Below are 22,755 nucleotides of genomic sequence, written 5' to 3' on the forward strand. Positions count from 1 at the left end.
ACATACAGTGCCAAGTATTTTGTAGCCTAAGACACCTGTAGGAGATCCAAGGGAAAGCTGTTCATCCAGTTTCCTCTGTGCTTTCATTTAACTGATAGCAATTAACTCTCTTTTTTTTTTCATAGCAAGGAATGTAGGAACCATTTTATTCTCTGGATAAATTTTATCTAGGCAAGAAATTGTATTATGACAGTTGCTATCCATGACACTAAAATGCTTTTATTAGGACAATTACAGCTCTTTTTACTCTAGGCTGAAAGAGAAAGTGAAGAGCTAGCTTTGCTAGAGAGAAAGCAGTTTGTTAGGAATGGCCTTTTGGTGCAAAGAGATCAGGGTCTTCTGGATTAATCTTCGGATTATATAGATTTTCCAAGGATAAGACAGCTAAGTCATCCTCCGTCTCTAAGGAAGACAGCATTGTAGTTGCTTTGGCTAATCTAAGACAACAGCTTTTCCCTTAGAGGGTGTCAGTAATCCAAAAGATTGGTAGATAAAATAATTGAAGTTCTCAGGGGTTAAGTTTAGAGACTGCAGCCATTTTTGCAAGAGCAGCAGTTTATTAAACTGACAAAGCCACACTTCAGTACCCACTGGCCCTTCCTTAGCTGCCACCACAGTGTTATTTCCTCAGCATGTGTTTGGGGCATTCTGAGTGGAAAGCAAAGTGGGAGAAAAAGGTTAAGGCCTTGTAACAGCCTAAGTTCTTCTCTGCCATTTTAAGATTGATAATGCTGTGCAGTTCATCTGTGTTTACCTACCTGAGGTATCAGAACACGCTCTAGGCTGTAATGATGAGGGTTATCCTACACTAACAACAGAAATGCTTTGCTGCCCTCATTTGTGAGTGGGAAACTGAGGCACAGGGTTTAGCTGGCATCCTTCCCATCATGCTGTAGGTCAATGGCATAGGAGGGTGGAGAATCTCCAAAACCCAAGGGCCTCCATCCCTCTCTGCACCACTGTCTGTGTGAATGAGCTGCACAGCCTTGCAGGTCACAGCAGCATTTCAGGGGATGTCTCCAGTATCAACATCCCCTCACATGCTCCTCCAGAAGGCACAGAGCAAATGGGCTGAGGAACAGAAAACTGTTGCTACATCAACACTTGTTCACATTTGGTCCTGTGATAGATGAGAGAGACTGTCCCAGGGGCCACGCAGCCATGAGTCTGTTTTTGAAGCACCCTGTTTTTAGCCTCCACTCTTCGCAGACACCTGCCATATTCAGAGTTCAGTTTTGATAAAATATATGAAATAATTTTCAGCCTCTCTTTACATGATATTGCCAAGGCTTCTTTTCCTATCTTGCACTTGGACTGCCAGTTTACTCAGAGCACAGCTGGCAACCACTATTTTTTCAAGCAGTCGAGTCCTTCCCTGTCAGTGTGCTAGCAGAAACATACTGCCATTTTTCTAGAGCTATTAAAAGGAGCCAGTTCATCATCCTTCTCCTCTGATAGGAAGGTGAAAGTAAGGATAGGAGTTATATCTTTCTGTCTAGATGTTGTTAAGTTTATAATAATTATGTTTCCACAGCAGAACCCACGTGTTTCTTAAATGTGCATACATTGTACAAACACGTGCATATGTGCAATTTTAGTACTTGAAATATGGATGGATTCTCTCATTCTTCTCTAAGCTGTCCTTTATTCTCTTCCAGAAAACACACACAAAGAAGAAGATTTGACTGTCCAATTTGACTCACAAGGATTTGCACTGTCCAATCCTTTGAAAACAATCTATGGCAGTTCCTGCAGGCAGAGGTGCAGTTATGGGTAACTCTGGTCAGCCATCCTTTCCCACTAGTCCTGACAGGTGAAGGATGGTGCAGATTCTGAAGCAAAGTGCTTCAAAAACAATTAAAAGAAGGGAAAAAAAGAATTATCTTGTGCATACTGCCTATTTGCTGCAGTTTACCTTCACAATCTTGGTATGGTAGCAGTATCAGAGTTATCAAGTTAATGTTTTGGAATTTGTAACTGTTCAGTCTCACTGTGTTTTCCTTGAATTCTGGAAGGACAAACACAATCACAACGAACTGAGCAGGGCTGTTAAACTGCTTTTTTGACTTTTATCATAACCTCTCAATCTTTTTTAGTGTAAATAGTCCCAATATCTGCAATTTCTCTTCACATTCAGTTTATGCTTCCACCCAGTAAAATCAAACCATTTTATGTTACCTTAAAAAAAAAAATCAATAGATTAGGTATGGTGCAGACACTAATGTTAATGTTTTTTTCCCAGTATTTGTGACTAGTCCTGTTTATCTGTGATTTTATGCTTCAGCAAAATTGTATGCAGCTTCCAAACTCTTCAGCTGCAATCTGGTGGGCTCTGATGGAATTAATTTTGATTTTATCATCTTTATCTGCTCTTAAATATTTACCAGTACACCATAATCTCTTTTCTCTTTTCCAACACTTTGTTCGAGACATTTTAAAATTTTGTTCTGTGTTCTTTTAGAGTCTGACTGTAATAACAGCATTACATAATGTCACTGCCATTTCCTTACAAATATTTCAGGTCTAATGGTATGATCACTGAATTCTAATTGTGTGTTTTATTGCTCAGCTTTGTTCATTTTTTGGAAACAAAGTCCAGGGCAATTAGGATTCTCTTGCATCTCATGCAGGTGGGGTATAAACCCAACAGACCCTGAAACAGAGAGAGTCCATCAGAAATTATGGTTTTTCTACTGTTTTTTACCTCCCCAATTGTTGCTAACATAGTTTTCAAATTGTAAAAATTGATAATCCTGCTTGATACCTTTTTTGGTTATCTTTAAATCTATCTACACATTTATACTCTGCTTTGAAGATTTACTTATACATATAACTCTCTAGCTCTTCTGTCTTATATTCCCCTTCTCCTGCTTATATCACTGCTGTGAAATCTGTAGGATTTTTTTCTGTATTATTGGATTTCCATGATTTACTCAAGTCTATATTATTTTGGAAATTAATATTGTCCATTTTTAGGCTTCTTAATGCAAAAAATATAATTCAAGCACTATACATACTGTGTAAAATTTGTTCCAATAAAGAAAAAATAGTCTTCACTTAATTTTTTTATTGATAATAACATTTTCTTGCTGGAAGGAACAATCAGCCTTTCCATTTTCTCTTACTTTGTTTTTCTCATTATACCTTTTCAGATTAATAGTATTTTGCTATCACCTACTTTCACCTGAGATTCAATGTTTCCATTCCACTGTATATCCAGTCCTACAATTAGCATTTGCTAATTAAAAACACCATATTTCACTGTTAATAGCCACTGTGTCCTCTTCATTTCTTTGTTCATGTACAGTTTATTTTTCTTAGTCTGCATTGTTTAAGTACCATGTCAGGACTGTCTCAATGCAGATTCAGAGCCTTCATCCATCAGTGACAAACTGAACTGTTTGTTCATCAAAAATTTTTGCTTAACTCCCAGATTCCTGAATGACTATAAGTGAGCTTGAACTCTTTACCTCTCCTCATCATCTCCCTCACTTCACCCTGGGGACTTAAATCTTGTTTTCAATGCCATCTACCTGGTCTAAATTGTGACCCTCACTTCTCAGTAGTCCCTGTTTTTTTTCTGTGTGCTCATGGACTCTCTTCATGTCAGCTCAGAGCATCATGGCCATGGTTGCCAGTAAGAGCTAGCACTGGGATTCCAGCCTGGCTCCATGTGAGGCTGCCAGCAGAGACAATGGAAGGACACCTCCAGGGAGCAACTGATGTTCCCTGTCTTAGGCACCTGCCTTAGGACAGGTAGGGATCTCTGCACTGGCAGTTCCTCTCCCCAGTGCCTGCAGTGGGGGCTCAGGTGACCAGCTCAAAGTCAGAGCCTTGCCTTACCTTGGGTGGCCAAAGGTAAGTGTGGTAAATCCCACCTTCAGGTTCAGAGCACGGCATCCAGTGATGCAGAATATGTTACCCCATAAACCAGTCCTGTTGGCAAGGAACTGACTGGTGCATTTGGGATCCAGGCTTTTAGCCACTGTGCAGGTGTGGAAAGAAGCAGGCAGCCCCACTCCACCTGGACCTGATCTGGACTGAGCAATCTCACTGCCCAGAAGGGAGTTTGCTGCTGATGCTGCTACTGATTGAGCCCTCAGCTCCAGCCAGCAATGCCAGGTTGTTCAAAGCCCCTGTGCACCCACACGTTGGAGCACAAAGCCTGTGCTGTAGTTTCCACATGTTGGCATCTCATGCAGCCAACATGTGTACCCCAGTGACCTGTGAGGTCATTAATTTAATGTGTATTTAATCCTGCCTCCCTCATTTCTGCTCTCTCAAAAAATTTCAAATTTGCCTTCAAGCTTAATTTTATAATAACCCACAGGTAGTTTAAATATTTCAGTCAGTTCACCTCCTAATCACCTTTCCTTGAGGCTAAATAATTCCCATTTCATCATTCTCTCAGCTACTCTGCCAGCATTCCCCAGTACATTAATCATGTTGGTTGCTCTCTGCTGTACTTTCTCCATTTTATTTACATCTGTCTTCCACTCTCATGACCAAAATTGGACATTCTATTCCAGATTTGGTCTACCACCACAGGGTCTTACACAGCGAAAATGTAATTTTATTGGCTTTCTTACAGATATACCTCTTTCTTAATGTGTACTAGCATCTTACCAACCTTCTTTGCTGCTGCCTGTTGAACTGAAAGCATGAGCTGGATCACTCAAATACACCCAGGACTTTTTCCTCTTCAGGTTAACTACTTCATTACCAACTCATCCTTTTTTAGTTTAGTGCATCTCTCTCAATACCAACATTATTTACTGTATATGCACTAGTTTTCTGTGAAAAGAAGAGGACATTGCAATAGGAAGGGAGGATATTGAAACTAATCAGTGATTTTTTTTCTTGAAAACCTGGATGATTTCACTGGAATTTATCTTCTGTTCTGCTTTATATTTCATGTTTCCTTTATGCCCTTCACATTTCCATTAGTGCTATCAAAGCTATTCTATAAACATAAATCTCCCAGAGTTTTAATGACCAGCCCTATTTTAGTGTCATTTGTATTATTTAATAAATATAGAGAAAATTCTTGTTAGGGACAGTCAAAAGATAGCGGAGTAGGGATATAGGGAATGTTAAAAATCCTGATTAAATTGCTGGTCTGATTTTCTCAGGGGTACAAGCTCATATTTTTCCTAAAACACCCAAAAAAACCACTACCATAACAACCAACCAGTCAACCAACCAACAACCCCCACAATTCATGTGTAATGTGGACAAAGTTTCTCTCCAGGTAAATATGGATGATCCTAGTTTCTGGACAAAGCCAAGCCTAATTTTCTTCCCTCAAACATTTTGTCATGTAATCTTCCTAGGATTTAATGGAACAGATTCAGAATTATGAACCTTATCATAAATCAAGACACTTTGTTCTTAAAAATTAATAAGATACTGATCTAGAGTAAAGAAACAGAATCAAACACTATACTAGGTAAGTAGAGAGGAGGATGGGCAAGCATACAATTTTCTTCTAAGTTTCTTATTATTTTAATGACAGATGATTCCAGCAGTTGTCATGTTGGGACTTAGGAAATTTGAGTTCAGTTTGAGTTCAATTGAGTTCAGTTTCAGGGCAAGTCATGTAATTTATCTTTGCCTCAGTTTCTCACTGATGACAAGTTCCCTGTAAATGCTGAGTGCACTGGATACCACGGTCATAGAGACCATATAACAAAATAAAGGGCTCAGATGACAAGCTCATTTTAATCCCATTTTACCGGAAGCAAGGGCAATGCTTTTATGCAGCAATTAGACTTAAGCTGCTGATGACCAAATCCTGAGACATGGCCAGGAGTCCTGCCTAGGTTTAAATAAGCTGGAGGGAAGGACAGAGGTTTTTCTGGAGCAGCCACACATCATTAAACCACTTTGCCTCCTGCACTTATCGGTAAAAAATGTGATTTCCACATTTCTCATGAGTCCTTGTAAACAAGTGCAGCCAGGAAGGTATGAAGAGGATTTACAAGGGCTAAAAACATGGGCCAGAATTCCCTGGAGATTTGTATTGTAACTAGACATTGCATTCTGAAAAAATATTCTGTGTCCTCTGAGAACAAAGCTACTATGAAGACTTTCAGGAAAAATTATGCCTTTTGACTGGAAATATTCCAGGTTGTTTGGGTAACTTGATGCCTTAAAAAAATTAGAGAAGATATACATGTAAAGTTCTTCATTAACCATCTAGAGTCTTCTTCTACTCCTTTCTGCTGTTCAGACTTCACATTCTGCCTTTATTTCAACCTGGATACCAACAGGGTGCCATTGAGAGCTATTTTTAATGTACATTTAATATTTCTAGATTTTAAATTGTTATAGATATTTAGTAGTTATGGACAAATTGTTAAAATATGATTCTTAACTACATTCAGATGGTAAAGAAAATATCTGAGGAGTCCTCAGTTTCTCTCTGCCTACAGTAACATCCAATAAAACAATAGCTGTAAAGAAATAAAGTAGATGCAGCTTGCTATACATCTGACAACACTCTGCTAATTCAGCTCACATGAGGACTTGACTCCAGTGTTTAGACTAAATACATATGATGGTATTTATTTCTGCCCAGAAGGCAATCAGAGGTAGGATTTCGAAACACAAATTGTACTGGCATAATCCATTTAGCTGGGATTTAAGGATTAAAAAAGAGAGTAAGAGAATGACTTGGATGCTCATGATGTAAATAAGATTAGATAATGAATCGTTTCCTCATGTGTTGAGAAAATAAGATTAGATTGTTGATGGTCATGTGAACAGTTTTTCACTGATGACCAAATCCAAACCTCTGAAAATAATCCTTTGCTTGTCCTCATCTCTCACATTGTATCAGGAACGTGTTCCTGTTGCTGATAATTTTAGACATCAAGAGTGAATACTGCAGTTTTCTGTGACTCTAGGATATGAGTTAGCAGAGAATTGGCAGTCCACCATTTACCACCATTTCTCTTGCTCAATTTTTGCCATTACAGTGAGTTTATGAAGATTGGAAGCAAGCTGAGAACATGGGAAATAATGGAGTTCTGCCACCACATTTGTCACAGCCAGAGTTTATTTGGGGGTTTTTATGTAGTTTTCCTTTCCACCATATGAGGAGCTGAACTCGATCAATTTGTTATGGGATAATAACTAATAGTCCTGGAAAACAGCACTTGTTTAGCCATCAGCTAAACCTGGAAAGCAGAAGGAGCAAATGCTTTATTCATTGAACCTCCATCTTTTATACTTTTCAGGTTTCAGCTGTCATTAAACTTTTTTTACCAAAGTAGTTTTAAATCATCACATTAATTTCAAAATCAAGCTAAGTTCCTTAGTAAATAAACCATTTTCATCAGTATCTGAAAGAATTCATTATAGAGTTGATTCACTAAGAGCTCTCAACTTATGCATCAAAAGAACATTACAATTTTCACTATTCATTATATTCTTACAGTAGAGATTCAAAACATTTATTGAGCTGCTTGCATTAGGGATTAATGTAAAACATTATAAAAGTATTTTTGATTTCTTTTTCCTTTTTTTGTAGCAATTTTTCTTCCCATACATACATATGGGGCCAGTATGCCATGGCAGATGCATATTCAGCTGCTGTAAATCAGTACAGCTCTATTGACCTCCTCCCAGCTACTCCAGTTCATAGAGATCTGACCTATTAAAAATCTTTATTTCTGCTTTTGCATGTTTATATCCTAGTCAATTTTCGGTGATGGGAAAGGTTGAGATGAAGGAGTAGATCAATGTGAGACCAATTGTTACAATTTTAACTGTGTTCATTTGTAGAAATAATGTGTTACTGAGAGGTTTATATAACATAAAACAGTGGGGTCCATTTATGAGATGAGCTCTTTTGTGCCACCACAACACAAATAAAACCCTTGCTTTTCTCATCTAGCAGTGGCAGGTAATAAAGGTGAAAGAATAACTGTACAGGAGAGAAGGCAAGAAAAGGGTTTGGACGATTTTTTACCCTCGGTACTGAGGTGATGTTTTTGCATCAGCCCTTTTTTGTTGATTACTTTGTATTTGCAATGGAGTTTTGATGTAGTTTGAAGAAAATGTATTTGCCAAAATCAAAAGTATATTCTACTGAGTAAACAGCAGGAAAATCTTAGTATAGTCTTGCTTTGTAAATGAAATTAAACAATTCCCTTCAAAATGGTGTTTCCTATTGCATTGAAGCTCCTGTTAAACTGAAAGTTAGAAAATTGTGCTCACATATAATGAGCAGTTTTCAGGGAGATCTGATTTTATGTTTGACATGGCAAAGTGACTTCACCAAAAAACAGCAATCACTGTACTGCCTGTCACACCTCTGCTCTAATAGAGCTTTCCTGTCAGAGAGCAGATGGGAGATACTGGTCCCAGAGATAGCCTAGAGGCTCCAGGTTGTGAAGATATTGGTTTAGAACTCTGAATATCCCTTTTCATAGCATGTTATAGTAAGGAACCATGGCTTGTTCCAGTCTTTATTGGTAGTCTGTTCCATATGAATCATTCCTGTGCTTCTGAAAACCATGGCTTATAGGGAGTTTGTCAGAGAATAGTTTTGGAGTTTATCATTCCTGAACAAATTCTTCTCTTGGACATTTTCACGGAAAATGTTTGGTCCCAGCATTTCCAAAAGCAGATCAATATCTACAAAAGCAATAAAATGCCTCAGCAGAGGGACAGCAAGAACAATTCAAGAGCCATTTGCCCCTGCCCTGGGCTTGGTGACGAGCAGTGGATCACAGCAGCACCATGTCCCACACCCAGCACTGCCAGAGCAGCAACAAGGCACAGAGAAGGGTAAGAGGCCTGATTGCAAAGAGCAGACAGGTCTAGAGCAATTAATACCTTGCCAAAAGAGTTGTTAAACCAGCAGTTAATGAAGGACATGATCTGTGTGCTGTCTGTAGGGTACTCATTGCTCGTGTCCTCCAGGGCAGCACCTTATGCTGGCAAAGGAAAGGCTTGGAAGTCAAGGGCTCATGGACACAGTGGACAGTCCTTCACCCAGCTGGCCCCTGGATCACCAGAATAACCTAGAGTATATTTCACCTTCTAGAAGAACTTTCCAAATTGCCCCCAGAAATGCTGTACAACACTACTGACAGGTGGTAACCAGTTCTTCTCAAAATCAGGGACGTAGAGGAGTCTGAGTGTTGGGATCTTTCTCCAGAAATGCAACACTGCACTTCCAGATAGGATATCTATATGCAGGCAGTGTATCAATGTGCTAATATTCTCTGGAAGAGAAGGCTCTGGGGGACTTGTTTAACTACTTGGTGCCTCTGGGTGCATCACGTACCATTTGGGTGCTTTGTGTGTTCTGGCAGTGGGATATAAACTCAGAAAAACTTTCAGCTGTCACAGCAGCATTTGCTACTTTGCCTCCATGAATAACTGAAAGGAAATATGCCAAGAGTGTCAGAACCTGCTTTTAGAGGAATTATCAAAGAACTTTTGGGGTGTTCAGGCTATGGAGAGGAGTTGTTCTGTGGCAGTAATTTCTCTGGGGAAGTCACATTGTGCAGCAGTTGTGTTGCTATTGTTATATTATACATTTCTGATTATCCAGAGTTAGATTAGCAGGGCTGATTTAGGAATTCATCGAAATGAGCTTGTACCTTCCATAAAGGTTAACTTTGACTTGTAAAAATGCATTAAAGATGAACAGTCTTCAGTACTATGCTCCTCAGAATTTTATAGTGAACGAGCTACATGTCATTGATTATTTACAGAGCACTCCACACCATAGTAATTCCAAAGTAATATCAAGATATATGTATCCTGAAGCTTGTTGGAATGGAAAAAACGTTGGCAGTGATATTTTGTAAAATAAGTACAGTATAAAGGTCATTGTGGGGAGGTGTAAAATTACAGGATATCTTGACCATGAAATTCAGTTGAAATAAGTTCAGAAATTATTAATCTGTCCTTAGAGTGAAATGATGCATTGGCAAATCTGCAGTGAACTGAATTTCACTTAGGTTTTTGTTTTAAGTGGAAAACTGAAGGGAAGAGAAACCCCAGCTGCACAAAGATTTTCGATTTCACCATGTTCCCACAGAAGAGCTGCAGTTTTGACAGGGCTTCAGCTTCAACTGGCAGCACGTCCCACAAGAGATTTTTTCCTTTCCTTTCTTATACAAAGACAATGTTTAGTATTGTATCTCTGTGTGTTTGCCTGGAGCAATCTAAGGTACTATGGCTTTTCTAATAGCAATTCACATTTGATTTTCATACTGTGGCTGTTCAAGGTTTGCAGTAGTGTTTTAGTTTTAATTTGACAGAAATTAATAAGTTTAAGGAGAAAGATATCATACATCAGTGCTGTACAGCAGTATTGTCACACTTCCAAATTCGTTAGACAATAAGAATAATCTACCACTTCCAATTTAGACTCAGTAAAATAAACACATGTATATTAATGATTTAAAAATATTTCTGTTCAGTCAAGCATATCTTCTTTATGCAGAATAGCATCAGATCAATAATTAGTTGCCATGCATTTTAATAACAAGAGTTTTTGGTTAGGATTGTTTTTCATAATTTTGCATTTATGTTTGACAAGTTCAGGAACTTGTCTTATTTGAAAGAAAAATATTAATGCAGAAATTACTTCTCATTGTATTATTGCTTGCCAAATCTAATATGTAAATACCCAGTAGAACTCATGCTTATGTTAATGGAGAGAGGATCATAGAAATCTTGTAGACAGAGTCTATTTGTCCCACTTTGTTCCACACATCAGTATTCTCTGTGGTACTTAATTATTCAGCGTTTTAATTTTAAATTAAAAATAAATACTGTACATGAATGATAATTTGAGTGAAACGATAGGAAAACATTGTCACAGTGAAATGCAAGATAAGTTTCCTTATGGTGTTCTTCTGGTCAAAAAAAGTGTCATGAAGAAAAACTCCTCATATTTCCTGAATTTAACTCCTTGCCATCATTATGGATCTAAAGAACACTTATCAGTGACTGGTTATAATGTGGAAAAGAAAGGCAGTTGAAACCATTGTATAGCCGAAGGCATAGTGAAATAATTATTTAATGCTGGATTTATTACCTCTGTGTACATTTTGTGGAGTATGAGGATTGCCACTTTTAGTGACAAAATTCACACCTGGCATAAGACAATTTTATATATGGATTCTAATTTTTCCTGATACATTTTCTCAAAACCTTTCTCAAAATAATTAATTACCAGCAAGCATATAGCTGGAAATTTTGCCAAGATTTGACTGACCTAGAAGGTTGCTCTGACTGTAGTTGTTGGGTGGGCTGCAATATCTGTCTGAAACAAGGGGAAATTTTTAATTCCTGCAGGGACATATCTGCAGAAGTGACCTTCCTCTGGAAAATGGCTTTTCATTTACACTAAATGCAGAGATTGACATCAGCCAGTTTTCTAGGGAAAACAAAATGCTATGGGTATGTGAAGGACCTAAAAACTGACTCCTTTAATTTGATACCGGGATGGATATGAAGCTTGATCACAGGAATAAGGAGCAAGAAGCATCTGCTTTCCAATTAACTCTTGAATTTTTGGTGTGATCAACAATGGCAGATGATGGTGATCACTATCATGAGGCTGTCACACCAATACACCTCTCCTAATTATCCTACTACCACATTGCAGTGGCTGAAATACAACATGATCTCAGTGACAAACTTCCTCATTTTCCATCTCTATAATGAGAAAAGCAGTGTCTTTTCCATCTCTGCTTTGAACATGGATTTAGGTAGCTGTAGCCTTCCATGTCACACTGAAAAGAATATTGATTTGTGTCACCTTTCACTTAGAAATTATATTTTAAAAAGTGTTGAAAATTATTATTTAAGATAATAACGATACTATAGGATTGAATGCAGATTAATGCAACCAGGTGCTAAATCATATGGAAATATATTTAGTCACTTGCCTCTAGGTTTCAGAACATATCAAAAGAATCTTATCATAGAAATAAGGCTAGAACTAGAAGGATCTTAATGCGTCACTTTTGAGATTTCAGAATATTCAGCTGTGAATTGTGAAGGTAAATAGAGGTGCTGACTCCTTTTCAGAGTTATTCTTCAAAGCCTCACTTGTGTTAAGGTGACTGTGCTGTTACCCAACATACAGAGCCACCAGTATTGATCTAGATGTTGAATCTCTTGCTTCCATTCTCCCTCAGCCTGCGAACCTATACTAATTTGTAGAAGCAAACCTAATTTCACCATTCCTTTACCTCACTTTCTCCCTCTCAGAAACCTGATTTCATCTGTGGGGTTCACCTGCAGATGAGTGTTTTGTGACTGGGGTGCTCCCTCCTTCTCAGCCCTGTTCTGGGATAGTTCCTCTGGAGGGCTCTGTCTTCTTCTTGGTTATGTGTCAGGACAGTTTTCTTTGCTCTCTTTACATTAGGAGCCATCTCAGATTTTGCTTTGCTGTGGTTTGCCACCTTTGCTTTTCCAGACAAGGACCTGGAATTTGGACTAAGCTGTGATCCAGTCACTTTCCACCTCCTTCCTTTATAACACATTCTACTTCAGCCACATTTTCAAACTCACCAGTTTGTTAGCTGCTTTTGCACCCATTGCATTTCCTTTGGAGAGTTTGGAAGATGACCTGAGCTCTAGCAATGCACAAACCATAAAATTACACATTGTTATTGATAATACAGTTCAAGTAAAAGTCTGATTGTTGCATTGTTAATGCACAATGGAAACAAGCAGGAAGCCAAACCCCCAGTTGTTATTGGAGCTCAAATCACATAATCCTGTAGATTTATACCGAGTTCCATCTTGCAGGTAGTTGGACTATCTTTTGTTGCACTACTCTCATGGAAGCCTCTTCTAGAACAACTTCACTCTTATGATTAGAAATCTTCTCCTTAAGTTATCCCATTTATACTTTTTTCTTTCGTGTCAGCAACCATCTGTAACTGAGATTTTTTTTTCTCTCTAAGGCTTTTTTCCATGTTAAACTGTTCATCCCTCTTTCTCTTGCATTCACCTCTCATCCCTCTTGTCTCAGTTGTCCTTCTTTGCACCTGTTTGAGTTTTTTATTCTCCAATCTGAGGAGGGGGAATGTTCAGGTGTTTTCAAAGGAGGTGATTATATGAGTTCCTTGTGCAGTGGTGTCAGTCCTTTGCAGTTGGAAATACCTTCTTGGATGCATCCTAAAGTTCTATTTGTCTTTTTGACAAGTTCATTACACTGACACCTCACAGTACCTGCAATCATGGGGGAACCTGGGCTGGTAAATTCAGCAGCTACTGTGAGCAAGCTGGGCAAATGCTGCTTGTGCATGAAGGATGTGAATATTTTTTGCAATAAATCAACACTTAAATCTTCACTTTGAAAAAAGTATCTGTCAGTTCTAATTGGTAAATTTTAATAGTTTGTAGGCTATAATTTAATAATGAAGGGTTGGGAATTCTAAATGAAACAGAAGACAAGTATCAAAGCAAAATTCATGATAGAAAAAAGTTACTGCTAAAAGTCACATTATCCATTTATTACATATGGCCTTGTGGTTATCTGAATAAATATTCTTCTTTGTGTGCCAATGAACAAAATGGAAAGGTTTACTTGAAATGTTGAAGCATGAAATAATATATTCTCTTTTGCCATCTTGTTAATGGAAGCAAGATAATTTTCAGTATAGGGAAGCCGGCTTTCTTCACTTAAAGGACAATTCAATAAAGAAAGGGATAGAAATATGTCACTTACCTTAGCAACATATTCCTGTTAAGTGGGGCAGCAAATCAATACCACAGCACCAGAGGTATAGGACATTAATCATCTTTTCTAGATGTTAAAACAAAAATAGCCTTTTCAGTGGTACCAAGTCCAGGATATAGCTGTGTACTAATAGGAGATACTTAAAATTAAGATTGGAGCCATGTTTAATAATTAATTCCTACTTCACAGAGAAACTATAATCTGATTTATGAAGCAGGGTAGGATCTCAGTTAGTTTTGAAATGAGTTACAGACATATCTCACATTAAAGCAAGCTGACCATGTGCATGAGGCTGAAATGGTGAATTCAGTTTTGACTTGGCAGCTATATCTCAGTCCTGTCATTAGATAAATCATGGAATCTATATGTTTCCATTCCTATACATGAAACCTTCCATAAGTAACTATTGTAAGTACTAAACCTTCCAACAGTTACAATCAAGCATCCTTGAGCATATCTAATATACCAAATATTAGGAATTGACTGATTTGATAATACAAAAAAATTATTTGAAATAAATCTGCTTCTCTGTGAAACAAGAGCACTACCGTGGCCAAGAGCACTCAAAACTTTTTATTTTAGCTTTTGATTTGATAGAAATAAGCTATGGATTAATGGGATTGCTTTGGAGACTAAACTGCATGGCGACACCAACAGCGTGGTTCTTTGTGCATTGCAGACATTTCCCCTCCCCAAACCTGAAAACCCCCAGAACTGTGCATCTATGTCCAGAGAAAGGACTCTGCAAATGTGGAGCCTTGTGTTTGACCTGGAAATCTGGCAAGTGCATATTCTAGAGGGCTGTTTTTCCCTCTGTCAACACAATCTCCATTAGACTCCACAATACAGTTTTAAGCTCAAAGCCCTACAAAGTCAAAATTACCATGGAGAAGTGGATGGATTGTCATATCCCTTCTGCAGTTCCAATTAAAGGGCCTGATCATCAAACGAGCTCACACTTTGGGCTTTGCAGTGGGTCCTGAACTGTCATTCATTTGCTAATCATGCAGCCTGGTGCTGGTGATTAGGGAGGAGGAAATAAAGGCAGGGTTTGACTGCAGACCTGAAAGTGAGATTTCAAAGGTGACATTAGAGAAACCCTCTTTTGACTTGCAAACTTAACACAGAGTCAGACAAAGATTAAATCCGGGAGCTTTGTTTTGATGGGGGGACATTTCCAGCTGCAATGACACGTTGCATGAATCAAGATGCTTGATGGATGGGCCATATAGAAGTCTGGTCCAACTGCTCACAGCACCAGAAGTTTGCTTTCCAATCAGACCTGCACGTTCAGCTTCAGTGAATCTGCTGTTCTGAATGTGTGGAGCAATGCTTTCAAATATAAGACATTATTGAAGTCGATAAATATAAAGAAAATGTGTTACATTGTAAAAAGAATAATAACAAATTTTGGCAATGTCTTAGAATATAATGTTATTCTGATATTGTTCCATTGCAGGTATTTTACTGAGAGGAAATTATGAAATTTCAAAATGGTAAAGTCTCCCAGGAATGGAAACAGTGATCAACAGGAAGCTTAAGATCCAGAATCACAGAGGTAAAATGGGAATTGAAGTCAACACAAGAGTAGCAAGATAAATTTAAAAAAAACAGTGGGGTTTTCAGCCATCAAAATTAGATGACAGTAAGGAAAGTAACAGTGAGATTGGCTTGAGGGAGGATGGGTTTAAGATTGGCATAGTTGCTTTCCAAAACTGGGATGATTTTGTGGCTCCATGTTCAATTTGGACAATGGTTCTGAGCTTGGATGGGAGAAAACTGCCTTTATGGGAGTGAGTTTGGAAGGGTGAAAATGATGCCTTTGAGGTAGAAGTAAAATGCAAGGAGTGGTTTCCAAGCATCTGTGTCCCAGCTGTCTGAAGGAATTGGCATTCAAAGCTGCACTTCTGCTTGAAGGGTATTTAGAACTGTGTTAAAGTAGGAGTGGCAAGATAAATTTCAAATATGATTCCTGTGTTCAAAATAGGAAAAAAACTGTGTTCTAGTTAAATGTAGGCATTTTAACATGACATCAGTAGTGCACAAGGCATTAGAGTGCTTTTGGAAAGCAGAGGAACAGAGAGCATAGCAAATGGAAGAAGTAGGATAACACACAGAATAGGTTTACTGAAAGCAGATTTACGAGATTAACTTGATAATCTTTAGATTATCCTGATCTTTTTAGACAAAGAAAATGGCAATAGATGTGATGTGTACACACTGTGAGAAAAACATCTGACACAGAGCTACATGGAGAATTGCTTGATTGGGAATGATGAAGATTAGGCCCAGGATTGTAAAATAAATAGAAACTGGCTAAAGGAGATAATAACAGATGATGCCGAAAGAGGAAATACCAGGCTGGAGAGAGCTAAAAGTGGAGTTTCTGAAGGCACAGTCTGGGGACCAATATCACTTAATATTTTCATTAATCAGCTAGGCACAAAAAAGAATCTGCTAGAGAAATGTGCTGATGGCTGGAGGTGGGAAGGTTTGTCAATAGCAAGGAGGCTGACAGCACACAGAAAAACAGAATATCCTCGGGGACCTGGAAGATATAAATGGGATTACACTGAACAGTTCAACTAGCAAGGTCAGATAGCTGTGAACTAATGACAATATCTAATAAAAGGTAAGTCTTGCTGGTTGGACAGATACAGAAGAACAGGGCATATATTTGGCACTACATCAAAAGAAGCATTTCCAGTCAAACTGGGAAAAAAATGAATACCCTTTAGAAGGCTGTAGTAAGGAACGTGGTGACCAGTCGTAGCCACCTGTGTTTGGAAGAAAGAAATTCAACCTAGAGCAGGAGCAAAGAATGGTGAATAGTTCAATGGGAGAAGAGGGATTGTGCCTTAGCAGACTAAAGCCTGCAGAGAATCATCCATAAACATGATAGGAATGAAGGGGATTGTTTTACAATTGGACAATATTGATACATAAAGAACTGTAAGGTAGTCATCAATAAGTGACCCTATATTTTAGAAGAAGGTTTCTGATGAAAGATGCGAGTTTCTGGAAAAGCAGCAGTGGGAGAGCCCCTGTCAGTGTTTCTGAGAGGGAGATGGGTACGTGTCTGAGGGATGCAGCAGATGTCTGTCTGCTGTAGCAGCACACTGAGCTCTGTGACCACTGGACTCTGTCCCATCCTCCTGTTCTCATTCATTCTGGTCCCATATTCACATAAATCCATCAGCTTTTACCCCTGAAGTCCCCTCAGGTGAGCCTCCAGCACCCCTGATACAGAGCAGGGTCACAACAGCTTTGGCAGAGAGGGGCAGCAAGGAAATTCTACAGCCTTAGGGAACTGGAGAAAGGAAAATGTTTTGCCTGTATCCACCTCTTTGGCAGTGAGAAATGTGGGGGTTGGGGGGGGGGGGGGGTGGGTGGGTGTGGGAAGCAGTCAACTTTACTGCATAAATATCTGAAATAGAACTCCTCATAAATAAGAAGTGGGTTTGTCCAGGTATAATTTTGCCTAGTCAGGCCATCACTATTTTAATCTAAAATCTTCAGCCGGAAATATCAGCTTCTCATTGACAAAATGAATACTGTCCCCTTCCCCTGCCATTAGGGTTTCTGGGTTTCCGCTAATATCTTTTCCATTTTCCATATTCAATTTGTCTAGCAGAATGAAATAAAAACATGCTGACATTTTCATGGGAATCAAATACTTCCCCTGAAAGTTTTGATGGAAAATTTTCCAAGAACCCTGAGGCTCAGGAGCTGCTTGCATCGGGGTGTGGCCAGCTAAATGCGCTGCCTGGTTCAGGAGGGGCAATGCCTGAGCATCTCTCAGCCCCTCCGGACCCGCAGGTGATTAGTTCTGGGAGGAAAAGCTTTTTTTTCCAGCTCACCACGTGCTGTGGGTGGCTCCGGCTCTGCTCTCGCAGCAGTTCTGGCTGACCTTGATGCGAGTGGTGCAGAACGCGGAGCCTCCTCCCCTCCCCTCCCTCCCCCTCGCACTGCGGAGGCACGGGAAAACTGACCACAGCCTAGCCCTAAATGCTTTATTTTTAACTTTTGCCAGACAACACGTGTATCTGAGGCCATACAAAAAGAGCCCGAGAATGGGGTGTAAGTGCTTGTCAGTGTCAGCCCCAATCATTGTCAAAGAGGGGCTGGATCCTGCAGCTCGCTGCGTGCACAGCCCGGCATCCTTGGCTGCTGCTCTGAAGCCACAGCCATGGGTGCCTAGAGAGATGGATAAAGGCAGACAGACACAGATACAGACTGACAGAGTCAACCCCCAGACGGATGTTGCTTGAATTTACCAGGAATTAAGACGCTGAACTACTTAAGAAAGAGTTCCATGATCTAATTAAGTCTCTTTCATGCCTCCCTTTCCATTTTGTCCTCCACCCTCTCACAACAACAACAAAAAAGCACTTTTTGTTATTTGCAGATTGAATTAGAGGAAAATTGTCTATGGACTAAATAAAATGTTTGCATTCTTTTGTACTAGCATTGAAGGCTTGTGTTTTTTAAAGCAGAAGAAAATGCAGTAGGACATAATAATGTCATACATTCTAACTTGCTCTTGCAAATCAGGACTTCATGATATTTTCCTTTTCAATAAAAATGCTATTTATCATTATCAAATGAAGTGTTAATGGAATCAACTCAAACACAAACTCATGCATATATATATATCTATATAAATAAATGTAATATATACATAAAAAAATCCTCACTGCTGAGAATGATCAAGCACCTTGTCAGCAATCCATATTATATTCGTTAATTTGATTCCTGCCAAAAAATCACTTAAGTGAGACCTTCTGATTTCTTTCTTTAACGCTTGAGGCTCCTTTCTTCTAAGCAATGTTTATTAACCGATTTCTGAAAATCAGCATAAGCACAAGCTATATTTAATTTGTTCTTTTCTTGTGCTTTGAGTTTGGTTGTTTTTTGGTTGGTTGGTTTTGTTTTTTTTTTTCTTTTCTCTCAACGTGTTTTTTTTTTTAAATTCCAGTGTAAAAATTAGAAATTGAGCCCTGGTCAGTATTACAATAACGCCCTGGTTCAGAGTGTAACAGCTGAGAGGACAAAAATCAAGGCTTATTATATTATTTTATATTCTTTAGGGGAGACTGATTTGAGTTTAATTCCAGGACTAATAGTAGTGACAGCAAGAAAAGTCACCTGAAGAACAACATTTTGACCTGATAACTGTGGTGTGGGGCACAGCTTCACACTCTCTGTTCTTTCCCTGTCTTGCCAGTGTCCCCCTTCTGTTATCCTGAATAGCAGCTCCCACTGGGCCCCCACCAGAAAGGTGAGTGCAAATTTACTGAACTCCTCAGTTAATTTGAAATATGCATATTAAAAGTGATATAAGACTAGATAATCTTGTTCATACTCTGACACCAAAAAATGACAAACACCCAGTAATCAATAAACTGTGCAGTAAAACCAGAACAAGTTTTGGAAACAAAGAGCCATCATAGCTTTTACAGACCTGGCAGATACACCTGTCCCTGCATGGAAGAAATCCTGATCCCATGAAAGGGCTTTTGCCACTGAGGTGAATGTGTCCAAGGTCTCACTCACCCTTTCCAATACCCAGGCTCAAACAAGGCAGACTGGAACAAGGCAAACTTGTCCCCATGTTCAGCAGGGTTTGTCCTCCCAACTCTGTAGCCAAGGAAAAACCACTTGCCAAAACTAAACTGTCTCTGGTAGAATTTACCTGAGGTGAGGCTGTGGCTACAGATTGATAAAGGAAGGACCTGTCCTGTCTGGACACCCCCAATATTCCTGCCAGGAAGGGTAAACTTATTTTCCAGGTTGCTATAAGAAGATGATTGTGGTAGTGAGATAGTCCTTACAAAAATGATCGTGACCTGAGAGCTGGAGCACAGAGATATCAAATAGGAGCAGGTAAGAAAAAGTTCTCTTATTTTTTGACCCCGTTTATTCAGAGAAGTGGATGGCCATCAGTCAGGACTTGACATTGCATCTCTTGGAGGTGCATCTCTTCACCTTCCTCATCAGGTAGGCAGGGAAATCAATGGGATAGCTTGAAGAAATTTAGACTGAATCAACCTCGAATTTTCTGAGAAGCCAAAATAAATAAGCTTTGCTCCAGCCACTCAGTTCAAACACATGCCCGAAAGATGTTATACCTCACAAGTATCACTTGCATTTGTATACACTGGGAAATAGAGTGGGTAATAAATCTTCTTACTATTTATTGCTCTGCCAATATGTATCTTGGCAATATTAAAATATATGCATGCATGCTTATGAATTTTATTTCTCTTCAAAGGAACAAGCTCCTTGTACTAACAACCACAGCTCTGACTTGATAGACTCCTCTTTACCTGGCATGCCTATAGAAATCTCTAGAGAATTAGAATTCTCATTAAGTGCACTGGAAAGCAGAATTTAATCAAATGTACGCCGAAGCTCGCTGTTAAAAATATGCAACTATAAATTGCATTTCTGTAGAAGTTGTTGCAGTCCTACAGTGACCACTGAAGTATTTTTATTTATTGTACCATGAATACAGAATAGATAAAATTAAATTCCCCATAATCAATGGCTCCAATTTACGTGTGTTGCTTGTCAAAGTGACTTTCTCCAGTCCCCACAAAATGCTATATAATGTGACATCGCACAAGTCTTCAGGAACATCCTAAGATGAATCTGAAAGATAAATATTGCAGTTGTGAGTCTTTCTGTCATGACTCAAATAATTTTAAAATTGCAGAGATATATTCCTCTAACAATGTTAAAATTGTTCTAATGCAGGATAAAATTGTAGTTTTAGTCTCTGTAATTTTTATAGTAGCTTGTAATTTCCATGCACTCGTTACAATTCTCAGATCAAGAAAAATCACAGAAGAAAATGTTTTCAATGAAAAATCTGCTCTGCTGCTCATCTTCCCAATGAAGAATGTACCCAATATTTAGGATCCAGGAAGGTTTTTATGAGTTGTTTGATGCTGTGTCAAAGACAGACCATCTGATTTGGATTAGCTTCATTCCTGGAGTTTGTTAAAGGGATGAGCCCACCTCCTGGTTTCTCCCCAAAACAAACTTGCCCAAGTACTGATCAACTCATTAAATCTCTTCCATTTGGGCCACTAACCAGCAGGCTGGAAGGGGTCTGAGAACCATAAAGAGTGAAAAATTTTTGTCCTTTGGTTCTGCTCTGAATTGAAGTTCCCCAAATTAGATGGTTATGCTATGATTATCCCAGAAGAGGTTTTAGAATAAGCACTTGAGCAGTAAAACCCCTCAAAATGCAGGTTCTGAGGTCTGCTGGAGAGCTGTTGACATGTGTCACTATCATTAAACAGACTGCCTTGGGATGCTGTCCCAAGGTCAGTGCTGTCCCAGGCTGCACAGACAGACACAGATCCATATTTTCCTTTGGGCTGAACTACTGGGGATGCAGTCTGGAGAGGTACAAGGCAGCCCAGGGGAACCCCTGCACAGGTGGTTTGGTACATATGGAGGGTGGTATTACTCCAGGTAGAATTTAGGGGAGGGTTTGTGGAGCTGAGGAAGAAAGAGTCCTTTAGGAGATGTGACAACATACAAGGGGACATTCTGAGTTTATGTCCAAGGGGGCAAAAAGGAAAATCATCTACTTGTTGTGTGTCTAGGCCAGCATCTATGTGCCTGTCTGTGTACCTTTGGGAATAGTCTGAATTTCCTGGCTGGTAAAGGGTTTATGCCAGTGGTTGGTAGAGAACTGCCTGCAACCCTGCCCCATCCTCACAACAGCTGGGAAAATAACCCTGCACTTAGGACAAAGAAATTGTCCACAAAGCAAAGAGAGCAGACTCCCTAGGGTAGGATAAGGCACCAAAATGGCACATCCTGTCCTAAATCCATCAGGCTGGAATTAAGGGGAGGTGCAGTATCACTGGCAGTACCTGGCTGGAGGGAATTGGAACTGGGGAGTGAGATGTTTTAAGGGGATGAATAAATAACACTAATTGCTTGTGCTTGACACTGAGAAACATTTTGTAACTCTGAAGCAGATTTTGAAAGACATTTTTTTGAGACCTGTTTTTTTCCTCTTACAGTTAGTGCATGGCCTGTGTGCTAAACCCTGTTCTGGTGCCTTGAGGCTGGTGGGAGAGGGGGTCAAGACCAGACTCTCTGTGCAGTTTTGGCCCTTTCTCATTCTCTGGCTGCCAGGGCAGTCTCTGAGACATGGCCCTAAATCACAGACCTAGAGAGGAACAAACTTGGACTAATGATGCTGGTGCTTTTACACCCTCAACCTTATTTGAATCAGAACCCAAATAAACACCTTCATTTTTCAAAGGAAAACTGCTGGAGCACCAGTGCTGTAGCATCTCAGAAACCAGTTTCCTTAGTGCTCAGTGCTAAACCCAGCCTTTCTGTATCAAATCAAATCTTTTTAGCTCATTCTCCTCATTCGTAATGTCTGAAATTCTATAATTACAAATTAAGACAAGTGGCCAATACAGACTTTCAGCTAGACACTGATAAACCTCCTTCCTCTCTTAAAATATATTTTGTTCTCATAAAGAGCTGTTGGATACAGCATCACCTCAATTATAATGAAACAGCAAAGAAATTCCACATTGGGAAAGGTTTTCTGAGGGTATATTCTCAGTTACTGCTGAAGATTAAAAATAACCTTCTCAAGCAATAAATTGGTTGAGACAGTAAAAGGACCAAAATCACAGTGAAATCTAGTAATGAAATATTAATGCTAGCATGTTAAGCTGGGAAAATAATAAAAATGCATTTTGCAGAGCTGCGTGGATCATATTAGTGGTGTCCTGAGCAATCTTGATTTTAATGTGCAGGGCTTTCTACCTGTGTGCTCTTCCTATTAGCAGCAAAGATGACCAAACTCTTAAGTCATGTAACTGCTTCAGGAAAGCAAAGAAACCCTGTTGGAATACATGGCAGTAGCTCTCTAGAATTAGAAGGCATGTTGCGAGTGACACAAAAAGAGCTGTCAAGTACCTGGTGCTTTGCTTTACTGCTCCACTAAATGGCCATTGTAGAGCTGTGCCAGACATATGGGGAAA

The 22,755-nt window shown here is 39.2% G+C and overlaps 1 long non-coding RNA gene across 1 annotated transcript in view; it reads left to right on the forward strand.

The window, feature by feature from the left end:
- Positions 1 to 22,755, forward strand: part of LOC148222788 (uncharacterized) — a 50,735-nt gene that overhangs the window by 18,973 nt on the left and 9,007 nt on the right. Inside the window, exons 4-5 of the long non-coding RNA XR_015805352.1 lie at positions 15,186 to 15,284; positions 18,954 to 19,007. This is a non-coding gene — a long non-coding RNA (uncharacterized LOC148222788). The remainder of the gene's footprint in view (positions 1 to 15,185; positions 15,285 to 18,953; positions 19,008 to 22,755) is intronic.

This window comes from Sturnus vulgaris, chromosome 9, assembly GCF_052056855.1.
Source record: "Sturnus vulgaris isolate bStuVul1 chromosome 9, bStuVul1.hap1, whole genome shotgun sequence".
Taxonomy (NCBI): Eukaryota; Metazoa; Chordata; class Aves; order Passeriformes; family Sturnidae; genus Sturnus; species Sturnus vulgaris.